This window comes from Caloenas nicobarica, chromosome 1 (assembly GCF_036013445.1).
Source record: "Caloenas nicobarica isolate bCalNic1 chromosome 1, bCalNic1.hap1, whole genome shotgun sequence".
Classification (NCBI taxonomy): Eukaryota; Metazoa; Chordata; class Aves; order Columbiformes; family Columbidae; genus Caloenas; species Caloenas nicobarica.
In genome coordinates, this window is record NC_088245.1 from 34,972,662 (window position 1) to 34,988,612 (window position 15,951).

Consider the following 15,951-nt stretch of genomic DNA (forward strand, 5'->3'; position numbering starts at 1 on the left):
AATGCAAGAATTAGCAAATCGCACGGTAACACCAGATATAAAAGTATTATAAAAGTGGATAAGAAGAATCAACTAGCAACATGCCTATCTTCATTTCACAAAAAATCTTAATTTAAGTTTTCTTCTTTCCTTTTATAAAAAAGGTAGCAACCTATACAAAACCAGGGTGACAGGAGCTTTCCTGTTGCATCTAAGAAAGAAAAAGCAGGTTCAGCTGTCATCTTGCAGAGGTCTGTAAATTTTTCCATGAAGAAAAAAAAAGACTATGATAATATTCTGTTTAGCAGAGAATGTGGAAAGAAGCACATAAAAGAAAATGAATGTAGAGACAGATGTACACATTGCAATGAAGAATGTAATTTCTTCCAGACTTGTTGCTGTGACTAGTCATACAGCTGAATCACACAGATCTGGCTTTTCTTGAAGTGGAATGTATTTATGCATTTATATCCAAAGGCTGATTCATTAATGAAAAATCCAGGGCCAAGGTTTTCAAAAGAGACTGATCAGAGATCCCAAGTCCAAACCCCACAAATGAATTTTATGTCCACTCATATCAAATTGCTAGGTGGGGATGGTGGAAATTAATGCATACAAAAGACATGAGCCACTTGACCCATGCATTAGGTTTATAGAAGACAACTCATAGCAGCTTTACCAACCCTCATAGTGTAGAAATGACTTTGTGAAACACCTGTCACTAAGAGATTTACTGCTGCTGGCAAGAATAATTTCTAAAATGCAACAGCTTAAGTTTCAAGAAACTTATTTTGATTTGTTATTTTCTGTAATTGGATTTCATTTTAGGATTGTCAGGCTTTCTTTGTTTACTGCATAACACATTTATCTGGGTAATTCTTTACAAGAAAGATACAGTTTTAAATAGCCCGCTACAGACATTCTTTTAAGTCATTAAGAGAGTCTCTTGTTCTTCTTTTGTTGCATTATAATGAGCCTCAAAATATTGTTTACATCAAAGAAATTAAAACTATTTAAAATATAATAATATTACAGCCATGCTGTTAGGTATTTCAGGTAGTAAATCTGTCATAAATATGACACATAAGAATCATAAAAATTGTCCTCAGTGCTGGAAACAACATGTACCATAATATACTAGTGTTACCTACTATTTCTTATTCTTGTACTGCATCACATTCCAGGGCTACTGACCACCACTGGAAAGAATGAGACACCTATACCCTGATAGTTTATGAATGTATCTTTTTACCCCAATCAAACAGATTTTGGAAAATAAAGTTGAAATTAGGGTTTTTTGTTTGTTCATTTGTTCTCTTCACTGTGATGCAAGTATGAGAATCAGGATATTTGGATATTTCAAATATATCATACATGTCTCTTGTTTATCTTTGCCAAGTATAACAGAAATTTAAGTGAAGACCCCTTTTTTGAGTTGGGGAGAGCATTTTGAGAAACTGTGGTTTATTCTGAGTTAACTGAGGAGTACCCCAAAATCCCTGTAGAAAGGTAGGTCTTTATTCAGCCCACCTAAGTTAAGACACCTGCATCGGAAGCCCACTCACCCAAAGTTCCCTTAATCATTGATGAAAGGTGATAGATGCCTCCAGACAGTGTTTCAGATGACCAGCTGAGTTGCCTTTTTAACTACCCTTCCCTGTTGACTGCAAAATATTTTCTTGATCCTCCCCCACTAGTTTTTGGATTTAACATGGCTCTTCTAATAGAGATATGGATAAAGTTCATATTATTTAAACTTGCAGACAATAAATTTACTTTTCTTAGTTGTCAGATCTTTCAGTAGCTCTTCATGGATACAGGGGTCCATGGATCAATAGTTGAAAACCATTTCCATATATGCAGCAGCTGCTACAGCAACAAGGCTCCCATTCTGGATAAGCAATTAATGGTAGTTGGGATGAATCTGGGCTTTTATGAGCTATTGTACCTTGATTGAATGGAAATAGATATCAGGGCGTCGAAGGTTTGCACTGAGGTAGAATATGTAAAATGAAAATTTGTTCTCCTCCGCGGAATAAGGGAGTGAGTATTGCAGCCCCCCTTGCCATCATGCCTTTGGGGCTGTGGTAATGAGCCTTTCATGGTGTGACGGCTCCTTTGAAGCCTCAGGAAGAGATGGGCAGTGGGGCATTGGGGTTCCCCCAGCTGCAGTGCTCCGCTGCCTCCCTTGTGTGTAGCAGGGCAGCTTTTGTCCCACAAGCTAACAAGAAGTTCAGAGACTTTAGTCAAAATTAAAAACATCCAACGAAAATGTTTTGGCCATTGGGCTATTGAGTGTTTGGGGTCATCCTCTGAAGCTTCTCACCTGGCATCCAAAAATTCTTCCAATAAATATTTTACAGAATTTTTTATGTTCTAGGGGAAAAAAACCCCCAGCATTTCAATAAATAAACTCTTGCTGATGGAAACCACTTTACAAGAAAATTTTTATCCAGCCATCACTCTAGTCCTGCACCTTCCATGCTATGGTCAGAAGTGGATGGTTACATTTCTGTTGTACAGGTGAGAAGAGAGCATGTGCTGGTATTGATTTCAGCCAGAAGAGGTGCATAGTAGAACTTTCTAGGAACACTGTGAAGTGATGCTTTAATTTTATTATTTTGCCCACATAACTTCCAGTCAAAAGAAAGACTATTATGACATGCCTAATAGGCACATCTTTTTCTTTAGTTGCTCAGTTAAAACCTGTGATTTGGAGATTTATGGAGATATGGAGATTTATTCTTTGTGGGGAGCTATAGATTAAGTTATGTACTTGTGAATGGTTTGTCACATTTCATGTAACAAATTTGGCTCACAACAGTGACTTTTGCACTGCTACACACATTGCATTTGTGTTCATATTTTGACCGTAAGACATTGGCCTTTTTAAGGGAAGATTCATGCACAGCAGATGCACTTTATCTTATAGACTGGTATTTCCAATTGCATTCTAACTTATGCAGTGTCTTCTATGATATACATTTTAATGAGCTGATCAACAAAAAATGAACTAATACATTTCCCTTTTGTCTGTATTTTGCCTGTATCTGTTAGTCTTTCCATGATGCATTTTACTTATTTTTGGTACAATACCTGAGTGGTTTAAAACTGTAACTATTGCTCATGGACTTATAACTGGGAGTAAGAAATACACTTTAATTAATATAGATGTGCATTTGGTCAATGTCTTCTCATGAAGTACCACAGTCTCCCCTCCTAATTACTTTTGACTGTGATATATTATGGTAATATTTTGACTGGGTGTCCAGCTCCTAGCAGAAACAAAAAGGACCTCAGTTGGGATTTCATGTGTCTTTACAGGAAGATAACCAAATCAATATATTTAGTTTTCAGGTCTCTGGTCTTTAAGGAAAATGAAATAAAACAAAAACAGTTTTCTATAGAACGCACACAGTTTTTGCAAAGAAAAAAATCTGGTTTGGTCAAAAGCCCAATTTTCCATTGAAAGACTTTCAATGTAGAATGTTCAAGCAACCATAAAATATCGTAATAAATATAAATTAGTGGAATTTAATGTTTCAGGCTATCTCCTTACATCCACTCATTCTCTGACACATAGACACACCTACCCACAAAAAGCAAGGACTGCTGGCGAGACTGTAGTGTACATTTTACTTGTCATTTAAAAAATCAGGAAGAGGACAGTGATGTTTTCTAAACTAGAATTCTCAAACAAGTTAAAAAAAAATATTCTCCTGCAAGCTCTATTGAGACCAACATCGTTAACATCATACTTCACTGAGAAACTGCTTCCTAGCCTTTGATATAGACACCTGTAAAAGATAATTGAGCTTAGATAAATTTTTTAAAACATTAACTCACTGAATAAGTGTGAGTTCTCTAATTGCGTAATTTTAAGAGGAAAGACAAATGTGGAATGATTATAATATTCCCTGCACTGTTTAATGAGACTGAGAATTAGCTGAACTTCAGATGTGTCATATCTGGTAAGTCAATGGATTATTAACTTTAATGCAGTAAATGCATTGTTAGTCTCACATTTAACAACATAAAATTCCAAGATAATGGTTGCAAAACTTGTGAAATAATAATCTGTGCATTACAAGTTTATAATAAAAATAGCGACCTGTGTGTATATGTAAGTGGATAAGGTGAATGAAGAATAACAGCAAAAGAAGCAGAAAAGTAGACAAGAGAGAAATAAAGGTGTATATGACTGATCATTTATAATGATATCCAGAAAGCAGTTTAAGTACAACCATAACCCATGTGGTTTCCACTCTTCCCACTGGCTAAAGCTCAAAACCGGAGTAATTATAGTATGCTAAGCAAGTACAGAAATCACAATACCAGCTACTGGATAAGTGACATGTTCTCTTGACTCTACCTGATCCATTAGGCTTTCACAGAAGAGAGTTTCATTGGGCCTTTGATTAAGTATCAGGCATACTCAGAGTTTTGTTTTCTACGCTAGAATCATGCCTTACATGCAGCATAGGTGTACCCAGATAAACTCCACTCCCCAGTCTTGCCATAACAGACAGAGGTGCTCCACAGGAGCAGCTTTAACTGACACCAGCATTGATGTGAACGGGTCAACTGCAGGAGTTTCTGGGTGAGAGATCCCTGAGTTTCGTCTATGCACTTCAGAATCAGATCTCACACATTTAGCTGTGAAGTCCTTTCAGAACATGTGCAGTTTTTGTGGGTAGAAAAAGGTGGTTGTATGACAGTTTTGAAAGAAAAAAATTAGAATATGGGTGAATATGGTAAAAAATAAGACTAGATTATAATTCCAGTTTGTAGCAGTCTCAAGAAGCTGGGGCAAAAACTCTGCTGCTCTGACAAGGCAACAGAACAGTTTACAAGCAAGTATGAAAACCACCTTTTTTATTTTCAAATATCCTAGAAAAATGGTAGTCCAAAAGCCTTCAGGAACCAAAGGTATTGTCTTTTGCTCATTTTCACACAGAGAGCTCTTGAACATGCTGCTGTTGTACAACGTAATGGTTGTTATATGCCTCAGTGAGGAATGGGACTCCTTTCCAGACAGTTGTTGGCTGCTCTCTGCTTTGATCTTAAAAACCAAAATCCTTCAGAAATTAGCTGAAGTAATGGAGAGCCTTGAGACAATGAAGCAGATGCATGGGCTGTTATAGAAGCAGGGCTACAGATGCATGTTTCTGTTATAGACCAATTGGCCAGCAAACAGGGAATGAAATAAAAACGGGTTAGTTCATTATGTTTTATGTATTTGGGAACAACAGAGATGATTCAGAGATTCCTTGAATTGTGTTTGTGCCAAGTTTAGGACAGTTTGTTTTGTAAATACTTGCTTATCATCAGGCATTTTGTTCTGTGGAAAGGATCTCAAAGCAATATTTTTTCTTTGTAGAAGGATGTTTGAAAATTTTATTTAAATATTGGTCTTGAGTATAGTGGTTTTATCAAAAATGACTTTCTATCAATCTGAAAATGTCAATGCCAATAGCGAGCTTTAATTAAGTTTTATGTATGTAAGCATCTAAGCCCTGTAGGAACATATGCAGTTAGGTTGCTGAGGTGAGATGTTTGGACCAGGATATTTTCATTTAGGTATTTCAAATAACAATCACATCTTTTGCTGACTTTTTTTCTAGGCATAATTAAAGCTGTGTAATGTTTGTTTCCAAATATTTAAGAGATGGTTAGAAAACTTCATAAAGGACAGAGTCTTTCTGAGACAGAAACTTTTCGATATGGGCTTCTGTTTCCATATTTGATCTTATTGGGAGAGCTGGGAGGAGTGGGAGAGGAACTCACGTTCTCAGAAGCTTCTTTACTATAGGCTGACTCTGATAAATTTTCAATTTAAAGAGAAAAGTTCAAGGTGAAGTTTTTAGCTGGAAAGGAGCAGACTGATATGGGAAGAGAAAGACCCACCCCAAATCTCTGTTGGAAGGTCATACTGATTTTAAAGCAAAATATTTTCTGGTTTTATTGTTTCTTCCTTTTTCCAAATAAGAGTAATTTTTGGCTCTTCTGAGTGTACTAAACATTCTCAAGCATTTCCTGAGTGGCAAAAGTTGGTTAGCATACTATAAACTACAATAAGAATTCCCTCTCTGCAAGGAAACACACTAAGAGACAGCAAAAATACAGAAATTTGAAGGAACAAATAAATCAAATAAATCACAGAAGTAAAATCTTAAAAGTCATGTGAAAAAAGATTTTGAAGTATCTTTTGAAATAAGAATTGGAGTATAACAACTGTAGAGATCACTCCAAAACAAGGTCATCTATAACTGACTTATATATTTTTTTCTGTAGATGCAGCTGACAAGAAAGTCACAAACATTTTATTACCTCTCTCCAAGGTTATAAAGTTCTGATTCGTAACAATTTTTCATGTTGACATCTGACCCTGTTCTATCATGTTGGAAGAAAGACTATTATGATTGCAGAATATTAGTACGAAAGACCATAAAGTGTAACTCTTGCATGAAAACTTCCGCCTCCCAAGCAGCATCATTTTATTCAGCAAATCTCCTTTCTTCATGCATTCTGTAATAGCTGCCTGTACCAGTAATATAAATAAGCTTTCTCTCCTGCAGAGCCAACACAGCTAGGAAATACTAAGCTGCAAATTTTGTTCGATCTTGTATATCGTCAACAAACGTGTTTAATAACTTTCAGCTGGATACACCTGTGCAATTCTGTTGAGGGAAATACGGTGATGGTGCCATCCATAGAGAGCTTAATTTGGAATTTAGTATTGCACAGATGTACCTGGGAGATCATTTGCTTTGCAGAACATTTATAACTAGCAATGATAGGTGACATGAAAAAAACCGCCCTGGAACACCTAGCTTGATTCTGAGGAATGCAGAGAAAACATTTAGGAAAAAAACAAAAACAAACAAACAAAAACAAACAAAAAACCAAACAACGAACCAAACAAGAACCCCCCAAAAACCCCAAAAAACAACCAAACAAAAAAACTCAAACCAAACCAAACCAAACCAAACAAAACACACACACGGACACACCAAACCAAATCAACCAACCAACCAACCAAAAAACCACTAAAAATCCCCATTTTATTTGCAAACTAAGCACGTTTGATATAGAAATTATTGAGCGATGATAATGTGGAAACCACAATGCATAAACATGGGGATCTTTCAGAACAGGACCATACTTATATTAATAAATACAAAATCTGTAAATCTAAATTAATATTGAGGGTATATACAATATATCCAACATGACAAAAAATTAGAATTAATGTTATACTAATTTTATAATGAGCATAGTTGATGCAAAGACCTAGAAACATTTTTTAAGACATCTGATCCAGAGCCTTGTTCCAGGGTGAATTTTGCTTGAAAATGGGCTATAGAATGATTTATGTGATCTTGTGAGTAATCTGTGAGTCACAGAGTAAAGAAAACTGTTTTTTCTAAATTGACTACAAAGTTGTATTTATTAATTGTCTTAGTGTGGTTGTGTGCTGCCCTACATCTGTGCATGTCATAAAATGTGATCAGAGGATTTGATTTGTGTGCATCTGCCTTCATAAACAGCCTGATCAAGAAGCTGCACAGGTTTTATAGAGTCTGCATTGCCGCTAAACTATGAGTTAAATCTACAAAGTCAAGTATGTCCCTTGGAGTTGTTCATGGATACAACTGTAGGAATTTATATCATATTAAATGTTAGTAACTTTCCTTTTCATTTATTCAGGAAGAAAGTGAGGTATTTTGACAGTGTGTTTCATGGGTCTTTCAGGACATTTTTCTTAAGTTAAATCATGAAAAAAAATGTGGATATATAGTAACAAAAAGCCTTATACTTTTATAATTGCATACTTTCATGAATAATAGTAGAACAGTAGTGCATGATACCCATGTTGTCAATGTCATTCTATGTTTCAGTCTATAAGACAGTTCTATGAGACAGTGAGTGTTGTATGTATGGTATGAATTCTGCAAGTCCAAGTTAGTTATATTTATGTATAAACTGTAACCAGATTTGCAGATGTCAGAATTCTCAAGGCATTTCACATAGTATGAAAACCGCTGCTTTGGTGAAAAGGATGTTAAGGTCTTCAATACATGGAAAATAACTCATTTCCAAATAAATATTTTCGTCATTATTTATGTATACCCATCTATATTCTATCTCTTTATAAAAAAGCATGAAGTATTTTCCCTGAGGTTAAAAATTTTGTTGCAATACAGCATTTTTCAATGTGCTTTTACTTATTTATCCCTTTCCCCCCGCCTTCTATGAAAAGAGGTCTTGTAAGGTCTTTCTTTGCCGTCTGTGATTTATATTACAATGATCTTTTTATATACTCTGACCTTTTTAAGACTTCCTTCAGACTGGATAGGCAACATGGTATGCTATCACTTGTTTCTTGTAGTATAAGCATTTGTCTTATGCCCAGCAAAAGCTGACTTGATTTGTGCACAGACTAAATTTCTGATCCTTGCTTTTAAATTCAAAGGTGTTAATTTGCTCTCTCACCAGATCAAGTAGACTACATCATCAACTGTATAGAAGCTATAGTGGCATCAGTGTTGCTGCCTCTCACTGTGGTGTCCAAGCCTGGGGATAGTTTTCTTAAAACCGCCGTTTCTGGAGTCATATAACTTTACAGAATTATTTGTAAAAATTTTACAGACTTCCTATGACCCTAGATGGAAGTAAATTCCACAGTTTTAAAGATTTCTCAAGATTGGATGGTCTGAATCATTACTTTTGGACACTGGTTTGGTGATATTGATACACTCACAATCCTCCTAGCCAACTATTATGAAAGAGTTAGAAGTGCAGAGATGCAAACACTTTTAAAACCACTGTCTATCTGGAGATATACGTGGAAAAGGACTGGGGCACAGGCAGACAGGAACAATAACTCTTCCAGACAAAAACAAATAAATAAAAAAGAGGAACTTCATATACTGCTCAATGTTAGATGTGCTGTCGGTTCCTGGCTGCATTTCCAGTGTTGAAATCTGTGAATGTTATTGCTGAGCCACCATCCAAATTCTAACAGTTCTTAGACCTGGATATATCTCATCTCGTTTAGACACATCATTGAGGTCACTCAGTTATGACAGTAAGTTCAGTATCACAAAACACGTCTGTTTACAGAAAACTGAAGAAAGAAGAGTCCTATCTAGCTTATAATTAAATAGTTCAAATATCCAATGGGAAAAGACAGAAATATGGGTTCTACACTCGAATAATTATTTATATTATTTAAATAATTATTTATATTATTTGTATATTTTCAATCATCCAATCTTCAGTCTGAGTTTAGCAAAATATATGTCTCCATCCAAAGACACTGACATGTCTTTAAAATTCAGGTTTCCTCAGTAGCTCTTTATCATAATGTAGTAAAAATGGTGATTTTTTAATTATTAAATAAATTTTTCTTCAAAAGGACTTGAACCTGGAGAAGGATATCACAGGCAAGCAAAAAGAACAGTGTAATGGAAAACACTTCTCAAGTCCTGAAGTGGAAACAAATGGGGAACTGCTTTTCTTGTCTCTGAATAAAAACAAAAACAAAACAAAACAAAACAAATCAAACAACAATTTAGGGGAGATATTTTATATGATAGTGTGGACATGTGCGAGAAACTCAAAGTTGTGAGCTATTAATAATTAGTTATCAGTGACTTGTTTAGACTTCTCTAAATTGAAGGTGATTCAAACTTTCTGCATCATTCTTGTCATTTGCTGAGTACAGTCACACTAAAATAATAAATGAATGCTCTATAGCTAGCGTTTACCTAGCCCTCTTCCTCTGCTAGCAGCAAGGCTGTCTGGAAAAAACTGTCAGTGAAATGGTAAACTGTAAAGAGTAGCATTACCAAATTCCATGTAAAGAAAATATTTTAGCAGTGAATTACTGCCAGGAAATTCAGAAAAGTGATTCTGAGCAGATATATTTTTGATTTCTGATTTTGCAAATATATCCAGATGTGATTAAAATTGTTCTATTCTGTATGTAATATCCATCTTCTACACTTTTTTTTAAAGACAAAGACATTCTTCTGTAAATATTTATATCGTTTCAGAAGATACAAGTCCTGCACCCACTAGTAAGTGGAGTGCTTATGACAAGTACAACACTTCATAACAGTGGTCTAAAATTTATATTACTGCAGCAGTGAGTCTGTGTGAAGTAAAACAATGCTTACCCAGGAATGCATTGAAGCACAATCTTAAACTTATCTTTATTCACAAATATGCCCAACAGAATGATCATTAGGACTAAAGTACCTGAATCCCAATGACTCAAGTGTTTTCTGAGAGAGCTTCTGTTTCCTTCTCCAACTGCAGTCATTATGCCTGCAGTCCAAAATCACGCTCCATTTTTACTGCATGCCATAGCTTCTCCTTTTATAAAATCCAGTTTGGGAGCTACTAGCTCAGAGAAGATAATCTCTGAAACCTGTCTAAGCTGTATCTTTTCCGTTCCTACTGAACTGCTGTTAAAGTACAGTACCTCACAGTAGTTTGATATATATCTTAAAATAGTAATTTGTGGCCAATATTGTCTTATGATTTAAGATATCAACAGACCATCTGAAATTTACTAGAATGGATTTTTACTACAAAGCTTGCTCTGTGATTTTCTTGTGCTTTTTCCCTTTTGATACTAAATATATTTTATTCTGTTTGTTATTTTTGCAGCATGATGGACTGAAGTAGTTAGTGAAAATAAAACAATATTATGTGTTCCTGCAGTCATGGAAGTTTTGGTTCATACAGGTCTAGTAGGGCGTTAGTCTGATGGCTGCCTCAATCTAAGTGTAGGTATTTTTCTAAATGCTTTTAGAAACAATACTACAAAGAACTGAAGTGAGAAAATATTGAAGCTGAAGTTGCTCTTTTCACGTTGTGTTTTCTTAAACTGTTAGCTGCTTTGGATGTTTTGTGCCATCCCTAATAGAAGATACAGTGCACCTAAGCTTCCATGGGCTTTTTGCACACGTATTTTAGAGGCTATAAGGTTGTTGTGGTTTTGTTACAGACTCTAGTTCTTTTCTTGTTTCAGTGTGAAACACAAATGACTGGGGAGTTTTGAGGGGAGTTTGTGTAACAGAGGACTGAATTAATTCTATAATAGTGGAACAATGTCTGTATTACATGTCATGTCCACACTTAACTCCCCAGCCTCCAGACTCAGCTGGGTGGCAGTTTGGGACACTGGGTGCGACAATGGTTGGTAAGTGAATTTCTTGGGCCAAATCTTAATGTTTTTCTTCCTCTTCATCTTTGGCAGACAAGTTCTGGAAGGTTACATCTACCTGGAAAAGAAATGACAGAAATAAGTGCATCCTATTTGTAACTAGTTTCACACAGAAGAAAAAATAATTTATTAATATTTTTCTCATTTGCCACTCATTCTGTCTTAACAATAGTAAATGCCAGAGTTTGTGGGAGCTAGCCTCCATCAAAGAAAGCTCTTCTCTGCAGTCCAATACAAGATAGAATAAGGAAGCTGCTAATTAGTGTTACCTATCACTGCAGAGAGATGGTTTCTGATTCCCACTGCTCTGGTGGTCAGAAATATTATCCTAAATTTTAACTTAATTTTACTCCTGATTGTTTTGCCTATTTGTTCTTAAGTCAGAAATGTCTTTTATATTATAGACAATTGTCCCTAGCTTATTCATAAAGAAATAATACTCTAACTTAAAAGAAGTCCCCCCTAAAAGTCCCATATATAAAGTCCCAAAAAAGCCAAACCTTCCTCTGCAAGCCAGGTTGCTCATTTGATAACATCATTCTGGAAATAGACCTTGTGTTGACACTGGCAATGGAAGCTCACTGAGTAGACTCCTCCACAAACACTGACCTGCACTGCTGAGTTCAGCAGCACATTACGCCAAAGTGTGAAGCGAGCAGCTGTGAGCAGTGGTCAGCAGCTGAGAGCTACGCTCATGGGTTACACAAGGGAGTGTGCACATGGTAATGCTGCTTCTGGATTCAAGCTAGCTTGGGTGGAACTAGCTTGGATACCCACTTACCAAATTTTCTTGTGCTTCAACTGTCAGAACTGGCTTGTGTGAACAGATGTGGCTGCTTCTTCAGTATCCTCAAATTGTTCTTCACTTCTTGAGTGCTGGGAAGGCATAACTTTTCTTGCCCTTGTCTATTAAGCCAAATGAGACAAAATGCAACTTTCCATTTGTAGGGGGATTAAATCTGTCTCTCCTCCCAGGGAAAAATTGTCCCCCACCCCCATACAGTGAAAGCACACTGCATTTTCCTGTATTATGGGCACATTAGACCTCCTTGATGATGATAACTAAATCATTTTTCTCAGTGCCTCGATTTTCTTTTTTTTAGATTTATTGATTAAAAACCATATTACTAAATGTCTCTAGATCCTGTAATATTATATCCACAGTATCTGTATTACAGTCTTCCAAGAAATAACTATCATAACACGCTAATGGCATAATTGCATAGTTTAGCTAAACAACCAAAGGGATTTCTGTTTGGTTTTACTTTAATGATGTGTTTGTCTTTAAAGGTTTTCTTCTTTTTACTGTTTGATATTCCACAGGCAGTTTATACTTTATCTTAATAAGAAAAAACATGGATTTATGTAATTTAAAAATGTCTGAAATAAAGAAATGTATAGAATTCCAATATTCCTGATATGTATGTGGAAAATTGTTCTATAAATACAATCCAAAATACTTGATCTATTTTCAGTATGAAGTTAAACATAATGACTCATGATTCTGTAATGGGTTTCAGTCAGATGAGATTGTGCCAACAGAATATGTGATACTCAGAGCTTTTGTTTCACTTAAAGAAAACAAAGCAACAAAAGTATCCCCATAGGGACAATCATTGCTCTTCATCAATGCCCCTTGTTAGTCTTGAAATTATTACTAGATATACAAATATCTTCTGAAACTAAATAGCTGGGAAAGTATGAAACCTGCATCATATGTAAATTAATTTTTGTTGAGTGGTTTGCTTTGTGTTGAGGTGTTGCTGATGTAGGCCTAGGTATTGATTAACTGGGACCACAGATTCTTGGCCAAAGAAGAGAAACAGAGCTCTCCTTCCCTCACTCATAATGCATAAGAACCAGTGATTAGCTGGTGGCCATAGGTATCTTCATAACTGCCATACCCTTTGCTGCTCAGCAGGAACAAGTTAAAAGAAATAAAATTATACTATTTTTGCTGATCTATGGTCACTGATCTTCCACTTCAGCTGTCTTTACCTTGTGTCAGTTTGATCACTTCGATACTATGATACTGTATCTACTCTTACATCCATGATGGCAAATGCTTTAAATGAGAAAGGAAAACAAGGCTGATTTTCAGTATGATTTTTCCAGTGTTACATAAAATTAAGAGGTTAAGAATTTTTATTAAACCTGGTGCTTCTTTGACTACTTAAGGAAAATAACTGATTGCATCTAGATATCCTAGCAAAGTAAAAGTAATGTTAAGCAGATAGTGTATGAGAAATCTATTTGGTGTGATGTTTGGGGTTTTTTTGCTTGTTTGTTTGTTTGAGTTTTTTGTTCATGTGTTTGCTTGTTTGTTTTTCCTTCAATGTATTTATAGAACTTCTACAAGAATTAATTGTAAGTAAACAGGAATATTCAGATTTTTTTAAGACTCTAAATTACTTTTAATGAAGATTACAAATTAAACTCAATTTAAAGGAGAAATTTCATCAAACTTTATTCATATTTTGGACACCATACATGAATTAATGTTTTCAAAAATTGTAAACCACCCCTTGTGACTAACGTAAATATGATTTCTCTGTAGACACAGATTATGTTCTTACTTTTTCGTATCTTTGAGGTTTCCCAGTCCTGCCCCTTTCTTTCTGACATACACTAAAAAGGTTAAGATTTTACTTTACTTTTAAGTGAAAGTAAGAACCTAACAACATCTTGTATTTTTAGGAAAAATATCATGAATTACAAAGATCAATAGATATCTATTCCTGGTTTAATTTAAATTTCTTCTAAGCGTAAAAGACAAACATTGTGGCATTGCATTAATACCTTTGAAAAATGACGAAATTCAGTAGAAACCTGGGTCTAATTCTCCATCAGTAGAAAGTGATGATTAAAGTATATAAATTGAGAAACTGACAACTTAACTTTAAAATAATTTTCATCTTTATTAATGTATAGCTTAAACAAATAGTACAATTTTATTGCCACCTTTACTTGTACGAGGACTGCTATTTGACTAATACTTTACATAAGGGCTTATCTCTGCTGTCTAAAAGGAAGCATAGTGCAGATTGGCAATATTTTTCAGTCACCTTTTGCAGTCATTGAACTAGGTTCATGATTTTAAACTCAAACACACGTCTTTAAACAGGAGAAAAAAATTATGTTTAAATCCTTTTCAACTGATTTAAGGCTAATGCACAACCCATCAGACTGAGTAGCATCTCTGCGAATGAATGTGTAATGTCTCGAGTGAAAAAATTTTTCCATCTGCTACCAGTTCTTAATCAAGAATTATCTTTTTCAACAGATATTCAAGTGCTTTATTTTTAACTTGTTCTTCGTAAGTTATTACATCCTCCCACAACTCCATTTTTAAAACTTAATTTTTTATACATTTCCTCCTATCCCAAAAGGTTATTTGAGTTTCTAAGATTGTTTAAATTGTTATTATCTTCACTATTCAATTTTCTTCATAGATACAGAAAAATTACCTCACACTAAAATGCCTAAGTGACATGTTTTTGATCCGTACATTATAATTCTGGATTGGCAGCTAACCATTATGAAGTAGAAATTAATTTAATATTCTCTTTTGTTATGCGAACCAGTCCAACTAAACTGAAAAAGCTGAGTAAAAAGCCTGAAAACTCTAACTAAATGTGAAACCATGTAGAAAAGAGTTTTTACCTTTTTTACACAATGTTGAGTGCACTCAGGTGGGAATGAGAAAGACTCATGTTACACACTTCTCTCCAGAAATATTGCTCTGAAGATTTTTGCCAAGTCTTTCCTCTGCTCAGCTTTCCTCCACAAGACACTACCAAGCTTCATGCACTCCTGGAGAAGTTAGTGCACAGCGTATATACCGGACCTGCAGGTGTGCAGTTCCAACAGATGGGGCCAAGAATTTATCCCACACATGGTGAGGTCATGGTGACAGAGGAGGGGCAATAATTTGGCCTGAAATTAAACTTAGGCAGAGATGTGCTTCAAATCCATCTCTAATCTAAACTCAGGATGTGAGGACGGGGATAAAGAATTTCGAGTTTGTTCTGTAAACTCCTCTCTGACACTTCAACAGTATTTCTATGGAAATGACATCCAGGGGTGCCTCCTGGAAGAGCCCAAGGGCAAATTTCTATAGGGCATTTCTGTAGTCTGAGTTTTTCCTCATCCAGAATTCAGGGTGATATAAGAAAATCAGGTAAATGCATACAAAATAAGCAAAATCAAGATATGTTGCTCTATAAAAATAGCTTCTGGAAGATTAGCACTGCTCGTGATTTACTGTCTCTCCTGAGAGCAGCCCCGAAAGGCCAAAGTGGCCGCTCTGATTTGTCTAATTTGACAAAAGTTTGTCAGTTACCTAAAAGATGTAAAATGCTTGATATGATCACCTGGACAAGACATGACCTCAGTGATGCACACTGGAGCCTGCAATTAATGGGACCTTTGGTGAACAATCACCTTTTCCCATTTAAGTCTGAGTTGCAGATAAAATTAAAAGCAAGGGCAGGCTATAGTAGTAAAAAACCCCTGCTGTTTTTTGACCTCAAGGCCAAGTGACAGTACGCAGCTCACTTCTACCCACCTGAACACTGCCCTGTGCAGAACAGTGCTGATCACATGATGTCTCTTGAACTGTGCCTGGTGTTGTTTTAAATCGACTATAAGAATAATAAAAAGCTAAAACATGACAGCAGGTGTGTTGGTAATTAGGCAATAAATCATGTCATTGCTCAGGGCTGTGCCTTGTT